An 11,488-nucleotide genomic window follows, 5' to 3' on the forward strand; every position below is an offset into this window, starting at 1 on the left:
AGAGTTCACTGACTCAGCCGACCTGATTTCCTCGGGCAGGCTGTTCCAGAGCCTCGGGGCCCTGACAGCAAACGCTCTGTCCCCTTTAGTTTTCAGTCGAGACTCTGGAACAGACAACAGACCTCTGCCCGAGGATCTCAAGGTACGTGCTGGTGCGTATGGGACTAAAAGGTCAGAAATATAACAAGGCGAGAGGCCATGAAGAGCTTTAAAAGTGATCAATAGAATTTTAAAGTCAATTCTAAAACATACTGGGAGCCAGTGTAATGAAGCTAAAATAGGAGTAATGTGGTCATATTTCTTTGTTCTGGTTAAAAGCCTGGCAGCTGAGTTCTGGACAGTCTGGAGTCGATCAGTAGATTTTTGTGTTAAACAAGTGAAAAGGCTGTTGCAATAATCCAGGCGTGATGAGATGAAGGCGTGTAAAATGGTCTCGGTGTCCTTAAAAGTTAACATAGAAATATAGCAAAAATTCAATCCAAGTTGATAAAAACATGATTGAACAAGCTTTGTGGTGTGCTGCTCCAAATTTCAAACCAGACACCAAGGTTCTTTGCAACCGGCTTAATGTGATTTACTAGGGAACCAGCAGATGGCAGTATTTGTTTTGCCATCTGCTGAGACCCGATGACCAGGATTTCTGTTTTGTCTGAGTTCAGCTGGAGGAAATTATTTGACATCCATTTTTTAATCCATTTTAGTGAACTCAGCATTCCAGGGTCTGTGGATCTGACGGGCAAGTACATTTGTGTGTCCTCTGCATAAATATGAAAAGAAATACCATGTTTATGGATAATATGTCCAAGGGGAAGCAGATACAAGGAAAACAAAATGGGTCCTAAGACCGACCCCTGAGGCACACCATATTTAACTGGACAGAACGAAGAGACATAGTTGTTTACAGACACGTAAAACTTCCTATTTGACAGGTAGGATGAAAACCATTCTAGGGCAGCACCAGAGATCCCCACCCAGTGCCTCAATGGTGTCAAAAGCAGCGCTAAGGTCCAGGAGTACCAGGACTGAGCACATGCCATCATCTGACTTTAAGCAGGGCAGTCTCAGTGCTGTGGTACTTCCTAAAACCAGACTGAAACTTTTCAAATAATTTGTTGTTTTCTAGTACAGTGAGCAGCTGTTTGGACACAATTCTTTCTAGAATCTTTGCATTAAAAGGCAGTTTTGAAATTGGTCCAAAATTATGTGGGAGGGAGGGATCTAAACCAGGTTCTTTAAAAGTGGTTAAGTAGTAAATTAGTTTTACATTGGTAAAATAAGATAAAAACAATTCACAGTCATCATTACTTCCAGCTGAGGCACAAGGAGGGGTTGGGTTTACCAGCTGATCCACAGTCTTAAACAGAAACCTAGGATTGTGTTTATGTGTAGTAATGAGTTCAGAAAAATAGTGTGTTCTCGCATCCTTAACCATGTTATTGTAGTTAATTAATAAATCCTTCAGACTGAGGTAATGGACTTGGAGACTGGATTTTTTCCATCTGCACTCTGCTTTCCTGCATTCCCTTTTGAGGCTGCGAATGCTGTCATTTATCCAGGGTTGCTTACTAGCTTTAGACGTAGGCCTAACCTTTAGAGGAGCAGTAATATTTAGTGACAGAGCAGATATGATTGTAGTGATCGACCAGATTGTTGGTGTTGGAATCAGACAGGTGTTGGCTTTGGCTCTGAAAGAATGAGCAAAACTTTGAAACACTTTGTTCATTAAAGATGCGAGAACACACGGAGCTTGGTGAGGCGGCATGAGTAACAGGAGAATCGCAGCTAAAAACAATACATCGACTGGATCATGAGTTTCAGAGTGGTGAGTTATTAATCTGTAACAAAAGTATCTTTCATCCATAAAGTTTTAACTGAGCTCTGTCTCTACATCACAGTAGCAACTTTATATCCACTGACTGCCTGGAGGGTAGCTAGAGTTTGGAAGGGAGAGGAGGTGTGTGCTGCAGCTCACTGTTTTTCCCCTGTCCGAATCTTGCAGAAGATGATCCATTTCTGTTTGTTCTCTTTTTGCCATGCTCTTAAGAAAGACATCTGTAAAATACAGACACCTACACAAGTTAGTTTGACGAGGAAAATATGCATTTAAAATGTTAAGAAATTGGCCAACAACACTTTAACCTAAATTCTTTTAAAGGAGCAATTATTTATCAAATTAAGCGAAAAGCTCTGGAAGAATCTTACGAAGGCAGGGGATGTGACTGAACAGGAGTTTACAGTTGGTTTACAAAAAAAGCAGACACTAAGCAAATTCATAAACATAACTTAACTTTTCTTACTTCAGTTCAGCTAGCAGTGAGTTTGTTTTTGTTGCAACAGTCTGTGGATCTGTTTAAAAGCACCCGGAGAGAACCCCCGCAGACACAGGGAGAACAACTCCACACAGAAAGGCCGGGGCAACTGGGGTTTGAACCCACAACCTTCTTGCTGTGAGGCAACAGTGCTAACCACTGCACCACCACGGCACCACCATCAATTTGTTTATTCTTTATAGAAAAAATTCAAAATAAATGTACTTCATAGGGCATGTGCACAATATAGCATCTAGGCATACCGTATAAATGCAATCCTGAATCTGATCCATAATAAATCAATAAGGTTTAGATGGTTTACAAAAATCACAACATTAACTTCATGACTATTATGCGGGGGTAAAATGTCTGCACAATACATGCCATGCATAGGACTAAAACACCTTTTATTTTTTATGCTCTTTTATGTTGCTGTGGACCCTGCAGTGGTGGCTGCACAGCTGGGACCTGGTGTGCTGGTTCGTGGACGGATGGAGCCGGGCGTGGTGATGTGTGGCTTGAAGGAGCCAGGTGTGCTTGTTCCTGGATGGGTGGAGCTGGATGTGGTGGTGTGTGGCTGAAAGGAGCCAGGACTGCTGGTTCGTGGACAGATGGAGCAGGGTGTGGTGATGTGTGGTAGGAAGGAGCCGGGTGGGGTGACATGTAGACAGATAAAGTCTGGGGTGCTGGTGTGTGAATGGATGGAGCCTGGTTTTGTTATGGTGTGGCTGGTGTTTCCTGTTGTGGTGACTGGATATAGGTGGTAGGGATTAAGTCACACAGCTACACAGTACCACATTCACTTGACACAAACAAGTACCTACACAAATCTAATTTTATTTAGGCCTACAAATAATGGAAACAGTGGTCTTCTGTCCTGTAGCATAAAGTGCTTCTTATATCCACTGTTCTCTCTTCTCAATGTCACAAATAACTAGTAACAATAACCCTCTTATCTCATTATGATTTCAGTGTCTTCTAAAATGGCAAAATCTTACAAAGGTATGGCACCATGGTGTTACAGGATATTCTATCTATAAGTTAGTGGTGGGTCGTCTCTCTATTTAATTATGCATTAATTATATCAGGTATGAACGCTCAGTGACATTGAGTCGCACTGAGCAGTCAAATCCTCTGCAAAGACTCCAGGTCCACTTTTTTATTCCACTCCATCCCTGATTGCAGTAATTCTCCTTCATTACACTTCTGACATTTACTTTGCACTTTGAATAAAACTTTAACCACATTAACCACATTAACACGCGGTTAATTGTTGTCTGCACAACAGGTGGACAAATACATGAGTTTAAACTGATTTTGGTAGCTGGCGGTGCCACAATCCAGCTGTGCCGGGGACAGCTGTCATTTGGCAGGCTAACTAGCTACTTCGGCGGGTAGTCGTCTCAAAGATAATGCAATACTAACAAATTCAACCTTATCTCCAGGGATGAAACGCTACACAGATCATGCTACAACTAAAGAAATAAAAGCAAAGGCTTTTTAACAAACAAACACACCTTGGGTTGAGATACTTACTGTAGTCAGGTGGTGGGTGAAATGGGTGGTAAAAGCGCAATAATTATGGGTAAGAAGCGTGCGTAACGTGACGTATAGTTGCCGTGGTAACGACTGAAAGTCTTCTGATTTATAATAATAATTATTAATATTATTCGCTGCTATGACAGAAAATACATTTGAAAATAATAAAATATTGTAAAGAGTTTAATAACGTAAAGGGAACAATCTATTTAACGTTCTTTAAAACTACTCCATTGACAGTTATATCACAAACAAGTTACTATTATTTAGACAAGAAAAACTGGAACTAATACACTATAATAAATCATAAAAGGAGGACGTTTCGTAAACTAGAAAACCACATTTGCCGCCGCCCACTGTGTGACGTTGAACCAGGGAATCCGTGTGTCCACCGCGACAAATGAGCCTCATTGACTTTGTATGGATGTTGTTTTCGTGGTGCCGACACGTAATTTTAACACATTACGTGTTGATTCTGATATTTTAACAGAGTCCTCTCTTTGCGCAAAGCATGACTTTCTTTTTATATCTTCTCTAATTCTCATTTTGCTCTTTGTTATATGCCCGACGTTGGACTCATTTGATAGAATGTCTCTGGTGAAAATGATCTCGGCTTTCCCTCAGTAGGCACCAGCCATCACTTATTCTAGAAAAAATAACTACAAATAAGCATGAAATTTAATCCATTTCTTTATTTTCTGTGAAATTAAAGAAACAAATGACACATTTTCTAATGATCATTAGACCTCCGTTCTCTGTCCATGGTATAGACATATGCTACAATAAATACGATGAAAGGCGTTTTCACTGCTCTTTCTAAGTCACACATACATGCAAACATTAGTCATTGAGAATGTGAGCAAACTATATGCCTGGGAAAACAGTTTTCAAGCATAGTACATCCATGACATTGTGTCACATCGCCATTCCTTGGCTTATGCTAAAACAATATACATGTCAAAAAAGTTGTTTTCAATCAAGAAAGTAAATTCACTCAAGCATTTTTTAATGACATGTTCCATTTATTCGTGATCATATGACAGATTAGTTAGTATTTAAAACATCCTTAAGTTTGTTATGTCAAATTTTTTCAGTTCAGTAGAATATACAGTTTAACAATCAGGAGTCACTGTCGGGATGATTAAAACACTTGTTTCTTTCCTTTCCTTGTTTCACTTGTTTCCATGTCTGTTACAATAAATTATATGAAGCTGGGACAAGTTACACACACAATTTCAAATGCAATTTTTGGGTTTCTTGTATTGTCTTCCCAAATTTAGGACTGGTAATTTTATGGAAATAGCCTAAAGTAAAAGTTGTTGTTCCACTGAAGAAACTGGTGGCGAATGTGCGAGCAGAATAACTGGTCTTTAAGTGACAAAACAGAAACCCACTAGCTACTACTCCTGCATGCATGTTGCAATGATGCAGCAACAACAGAAATGTAGCCCAAATATAGCACAAAAGAGACATAAACAGTGTACAAAAAAATACGGCAGTGGCACCTCTATTAAGAGAGGACAGAAAAACATTCATAACACTGCCCTGAAAAATCACTATACATTACTTGCTAACTTGTCAAACGTTTGAGCTCAATCATGTTACAAAGGAAACAAAATGTGTCCATACGCAGATAAATACATTAATTATACGAATTAAAATACAACAGTCATCAGGTTTTTTCCTGCCCAACTCACGGATAATGAGCTCTGGCGGCCCACATGTAAGGTTTCACTCCACAAGCATCTGCAATCCTGAACACAACAATATCACACAATGTGGAGTTTAATACATAGGCCTACATCATACACCACTAAACCAACACACTGGTATATTGTGCATAATAACTTACAAGAACATAAGCAGACGATTCATTAGGTTCTCACCAATGACAGCAGCAGCAAAATAGTGTTGTTTGCTTCCTGTATTTTCCCGTCACCCTTGACCCCCCTCGGCAAGCACGCTGCTGTTTGAAGGTCTTTTCACACGGGAAGCAACACTCCGCCTGTGTAGTTGCTCACGGGGTTGCTCTGCGCTTCTCATGTGAACAGACAGAGAGACAAGCGCTCTGTGAGTAAACAGCAGGCGCTCTGTGCAGAGTAACCATGGCAACGGCTTCTGTGCGCTACAGCTGCAGCCTATTAACTTAAGTTAAAATTATAGGTTACATAGGCTAACTTTACCAGATACATCCAGTTTTGCAGGGATGCTCTGCCATCGGAATTCCCTCCTGTTGATGTCCTGATTTCTTGGGAACACGCAAGCTTGTCGCTACGCCTGTCACAATGCCCACACCTCCCTTCCTACGCGCTCGCATCTCATTGAAAATAAATTACGAGGTGTGTAAATCGCTTCCCGGTGTGAAAAGGCCTTAAGTCAATAACGCTGTGCCCCCTGCTGTCTAAATGTAACACCTGCAGCAGTCCCGCTATAACAGAAAATTGTATTTACAGAGGTTTAATTACCTAAATGTCCTGTATATTTAAGCTTTTGCTTTTATCACCTGGTTACAAATATTTAACTATAAATAGCCAGTATATCAGGTGCCAGCAGTGAGGGATTTGTTTGCAAAGCTAGGCTATGTGTGCGCAGGTGGTCAAATAAAGAACTGTTGCAGCAAACTCTCTCCAGTGTTGGAGTTTAATGAAGCAGCTATCTCTGGGCTACACCCACTACATTTGCAATTACATATTAACCGATACAGTGCATCCAGAAAGTATTCACAGCGCTTCACTTTTTCCACATTTTGTTACGGCCATATTCCAAAATTGATTACATTCATTCTTTTCATCAAAATTCTACAAACTATACCCCATAATGACTGTGTGAAAGAAGTTTGTTTGAAATCTTATTTTTAAAAATAATAAACAAAAATAACTGACTACCCTATTTGATGAACTTTTATTTAAACTTACAGTGAGTTATGCTATGGCAATGACAGCACCACAGAGAATAAGAATCAGAATCGGAATCAAGCAGGAAATTTGAAGCAGGAGGGAACTTCACACAACTCCAGTGATCTGTTGAAGATCTGTGTGAAGATGGGGGCTGGTCTGTGCAGATTTTCAGGGATGATGGTGAAACACCGTCGGGGCCAGGAGCCTTCCTGATTTTCTGCCTCTGGAAGAGCTGGCGCACATCCTCTTCACAGATCACATCAGATGACAGCGTAGCAGTCAGGGAAGGTGACTGTTTAAAGATGGTGTTGGAGCAGGGGAGAGGTGTGACTGTGTACTTCTCAAACCTACAACAGAAACCATTCAGCTCGTCAGCCAGTCGTTGAGTACCTGCAATTAGTAAGTGTCCGCTGGCCTCTTCTCACTGACGCAGGGTCGCTGGCTGTGAAGCTGTTTCCTAGCTTTTCAGCGTAGCTCCTCTTAGCTGCTTTGACCACTTTAGTCAGTGTGTTCCTGGTCTGGTTATACAGGACTCTGTTCCCATTTCTGAAGATCTCCTCTTTGGTCTGATGAAGCTGCCTGAGTTTCGCTGTGAACCAGGGTTTTTGGTTGTTGGTTTGTGAGGACATGTGTGTGCGAACTAAAACCTTCCGCACACACGTCCTCACAAAAACTGATGTAGGATGATCAAGTCAGTAGAGTGCGGTGAATAAAACGGTTCACAGTTTATGAATAATGTCTCTAAGTGAGGGCTGCATGACTTCTTCAACACTGTGACATCTGTACACCAACCTTTGTTTATGTAGAAACAGAGTCCTCATCCCCTTGTAATTTCCCGTGAGCTCCGTTATGCGGTCCGCCTGGAAAAGATTAACACAAGCTATGCACATATCACAGAAAACCGGATACAAAATAAAGATACCTCGTAGGCTGCTTTCTACTTAAGAGGGGCTAAATCTTAAAGTCTTCTTCCTTGTCTTCTTTCTCCTCAGATAATATACGTCCAGATATGTTTATATTCTTAATATTTACTTAGCTTGGAGAGCTCTTGCCATGCTATGTTTTGAGCGCTTCACTTTCAGGTGTGCCCTTTTAATTACGTGCTGAACATAAGATCGGCGCTAATTAGTTCCGCCTCTACGATCTCCTATTATTTTCGGATAGGAACCAAAAACAGTAAAAAACTTAACTAAAAAATGTGAGGCAGTTACACTCCCACCAAATCACAAGTGATTTCTTTGAACAGCTTAGAGAGACACATACTGCATATAAACTGCACATAATATTAATTTCAAAATACTAACTATTTACTTATCGCTTAACTTAAGAACTAGTGGAAAGAGTGGCTAGAAGATGCTGGAGTCTTCAGTTTGCTTCCAACAATGTAACTGTCTTATGGATGGGCCTCTCCAAATGAACAGGTTTAGAGGTGCACTTTCCTCTTCCATCCAGAGTTGAATCGTTGATAAGCAACTTGAGTCTTCTCACTCTTCCGTCCTTTCCTGGGTACACTTCAATAACCTTTGCTAACTTCCACTGGTTTCGTGGTGTAGCATCATCTTGCAAAATAACAATATCATTGACCTTAGCGTTTCTGCGGTCTTTGATCCACTTCTGTCTGTGTTGGAGATTGAGGAGGTATTCCTTCTTCCACCGTGTCCTAAAAGTTGAACTCTGCGCCATCTCTTGCGGAGGTACAGATCTTCCCTGACGAACTTTCCAGGAGGTGGAGAGATGATCGTGGATTTCATGGTCAGGATGTGGTTTGGTGTCAAGGGCTCTGGACTGGATGGATCATTCAGATGATCAGCGGTCAGAGGTCTGCTATTTACAACAGCCATGACTTCATAAAGAAACGTTCGTAGTGAGGAGCAGTCAAGTTGTCTGGCTGACGTCAAGACACTTCTGATGTGAATTTGTCTTTCCCAGACGCCACCCATATGACTTGAAGCTGGGGTGTTCATGATGAACTCACATCTCAGTTCTTTGAGTTCTTCTTGATCCATCTCCTTTAATGCTTCAATAAACTCACGCGTAGCGCAGACAAAATTTGTCCCTTGATCACACCTTATTTGCCGTACTGTTCCACAAATAGCGATGAATAGGAATGGGGATTGTTAATTGTCAGGTTCAGACATCTATAATATCAGACAAGGAAGAAAGACAAGAGAGTTAGTGCCTTTTTACTCGCGAGGAGAATGGACAGAGATGTACTCAGTTACATACTCCAACCGCTCTGAGGTATCTCTTCCGTTTCCTCTCTTTTTATTATATTCAGGGCGTTCCCTAGTTTAATGCATGTTGCTGCTCTAAAGGGAAAGGTGGTGCAGCAGCAACATGAAACGTGATCAATGTCACATATATTATTGTACAGTACTGTTCCAGGAACTATGTACATTAAGCTCAGTCGCCTCTCAGGGCCAGGACTCGGTTCCTGTTATTTTGTTGTTGTTGTTGTTGTCTGCTCGGTGTGTCATTTCCTTCAGTCACACCATCCGCTGTAGACTTCCTGTCAGTACATTTCTGCAAACAGACTTACACACTTGTATTAGTACACGTCTTGATATATATTATTGTTTCAGATTGCATTGGCGAGAGTAAATATGAGATAACTTATATACATACTGGTTCCAACATTTCCCTCCTGTTTATCACATATTTGCTCACATTCTCATTTCACTTGAGCTCAGTCACTTCGTTTCAAGATTTTCGACTGCAAGGTCATTTTTATGAGCCCATATATGTTTACACTCAGAGTTATGTTGTATTTTATACAAAGGAGACGCGCTCATAATCTCCAGGATCAGGAAATAGATCAGGCACTTGCTCTATTGGATTATTACCCTCAATATCTGTATCAGTATCACTCGAGTGATCCATAATGTGATCACCTAAGAGTGGATACAACTGAAACATTCTGTGTTCAACAGGTGATATAGCGGTGGTAATGAGTCGATGCAAAAACGTCCGCAAACAAGGGATAAAACAACATCCGCATAAGGTCAGAACCACAACGAGGACTGTTAGCGATGTTAGGGCTGAGGTCACCATGACGTGTCTTTCTGATCATTTGTCATATACCACGTATAGGTGGCATATTCACTGCCTTTTATGCCCTTACTAGTGAGACTAGAAAAGGGGATCACAACTGACACGCTGGTATTGGTTGGAATGCACACTTGTAGTCCACGTGTGTAATAATTGCTTTCTTGTCTCTGATACAGGTAAAGGCCAAACCCCCAGGTACGTCAGCGACATTACCACCCACTCCTTATGGGCCATTCCTCCCGCTTTGCTCGCCTACTAAGGTTGGCAGCCCGTGGTTTTCTTCACTGACTTTCGGGCCTATTCAGGTTCTAAATGCCTGAATCCACCCTATTATCAGACTTTGGCTTGCCTTCCTTGTTGGAGCTTGTAACAGCAGAAATGACCTTTTTACAGTGAGTGAGGTGAATCCAGGTAGACCTCTCAGCTATTTTAATTGCTGGGGGGGTGGTCAACAGTACCTGAAAAGGTCCTTCCCACTTTGGCGAGTGCCAGTGCTTCTTCTTTATACTTCTTACTAATACCCAATCGTCTGGCTCCACTAATTCAAGTGCCTGGTTGATTTTTCTCATATAATCAGCCAGACATGACTCCTCAACTGTCTCCCATTGGTTTTTAAACTGTGGTAGTCTATATGGTCGCCCGAAGAGAGTCTCGTATGGAGTTAACCCTGTTGTGCTCGTGATGTTTATATACATACAAGATCCAAGCATTTAGTCCATGGTCTTCCTGTTTCTTCCATGCACTGTTTCAATTTATTTTTTATAGTGCCATTCACTAGGGACTAAGGTTGTCGGTTCAATCCCGGCTCCCCCAGGCTGCCTGTCGAAGTGTCCTTGGCGGCTGTTCCGCCAGTGTATGAATGCGTTTGAATGTTAGTTTCTGTTTGAGCACTTAGGCTCAGTGTATGAATGTTTGAGCATTTATTGCTCAGTGAATGAATGTGAGTGACTGGTGAATGCAGATGTAGTGTAAAAGCGCTTTGAGTGGTCAAAAAGACTAGAAAGGCTCTATACAAGTACGGAGCATTTACATTTACATTCATGCGCTCTACCAGCCCTGCACTTTGTGGATGGTACACGCAATGGTGTTTTAACTTCATGTGGAACATTGTTCCTATTTTTTTGATTAATTGATTCACAAAGTGTGTTCCATTATCACTATAGATTGTTTCTGGGATACCATATCTTGGAATGAACGATATCTTTGCGTTATGCTTTCGCAACTGTTAGTGCGTCAGGATGTTGGGTGGGAAACAGTTCTATCCATTTGGAGAAGGCGTCTATTATCACTAGACAGTACTTTTTACCTTCGCTCTTGCTCAGCTCTATGAAGTCCATATGTATTATTTGGAAAGGATTTTGGGGTTCAGGAAACCAATTCACAAACAATGAAACAAACAATTCACAAAATCCTCCGTTCACATAAATCTTAACACATTTTTCCTTGCTAAAACACAAGTTGCAAAAGAACTCTGCTCATATTCTCAAATGAAAGCTCATGTGATGCAAAATGCTTGCCACAGTCAGCAATATTTGAACAAAATGAACACACCTGGCGTCATTCATTACACACAACGACTCAAAATTGAAAACACCTGTTGCTAATGCTGTGACCACATGTATAAAAGCAAGTTCAGAGTGCACAGTTTGCTGAAGATTCCAAACAAACACAATGGATGAAGGCAGAGTCAGGGGA

Source organism: Micropterus dolomieu, linkage group LG20 (assembly GCF_021292245.1).
Source record: "Micropterus dolomieu isolate WLL.071019.BEF.003 ecotype Adirondacks linkage group LG20, ASM2129224v1, whole genome shotgun sequence".
In the NCBI taxonomy this organism is placed as follows: Eukaryota; Metazoa; Chordata; class Actinopteri; order Centrarchiformes; family Centrarchidae; genus Micropterus; species Micropterus dolomieu.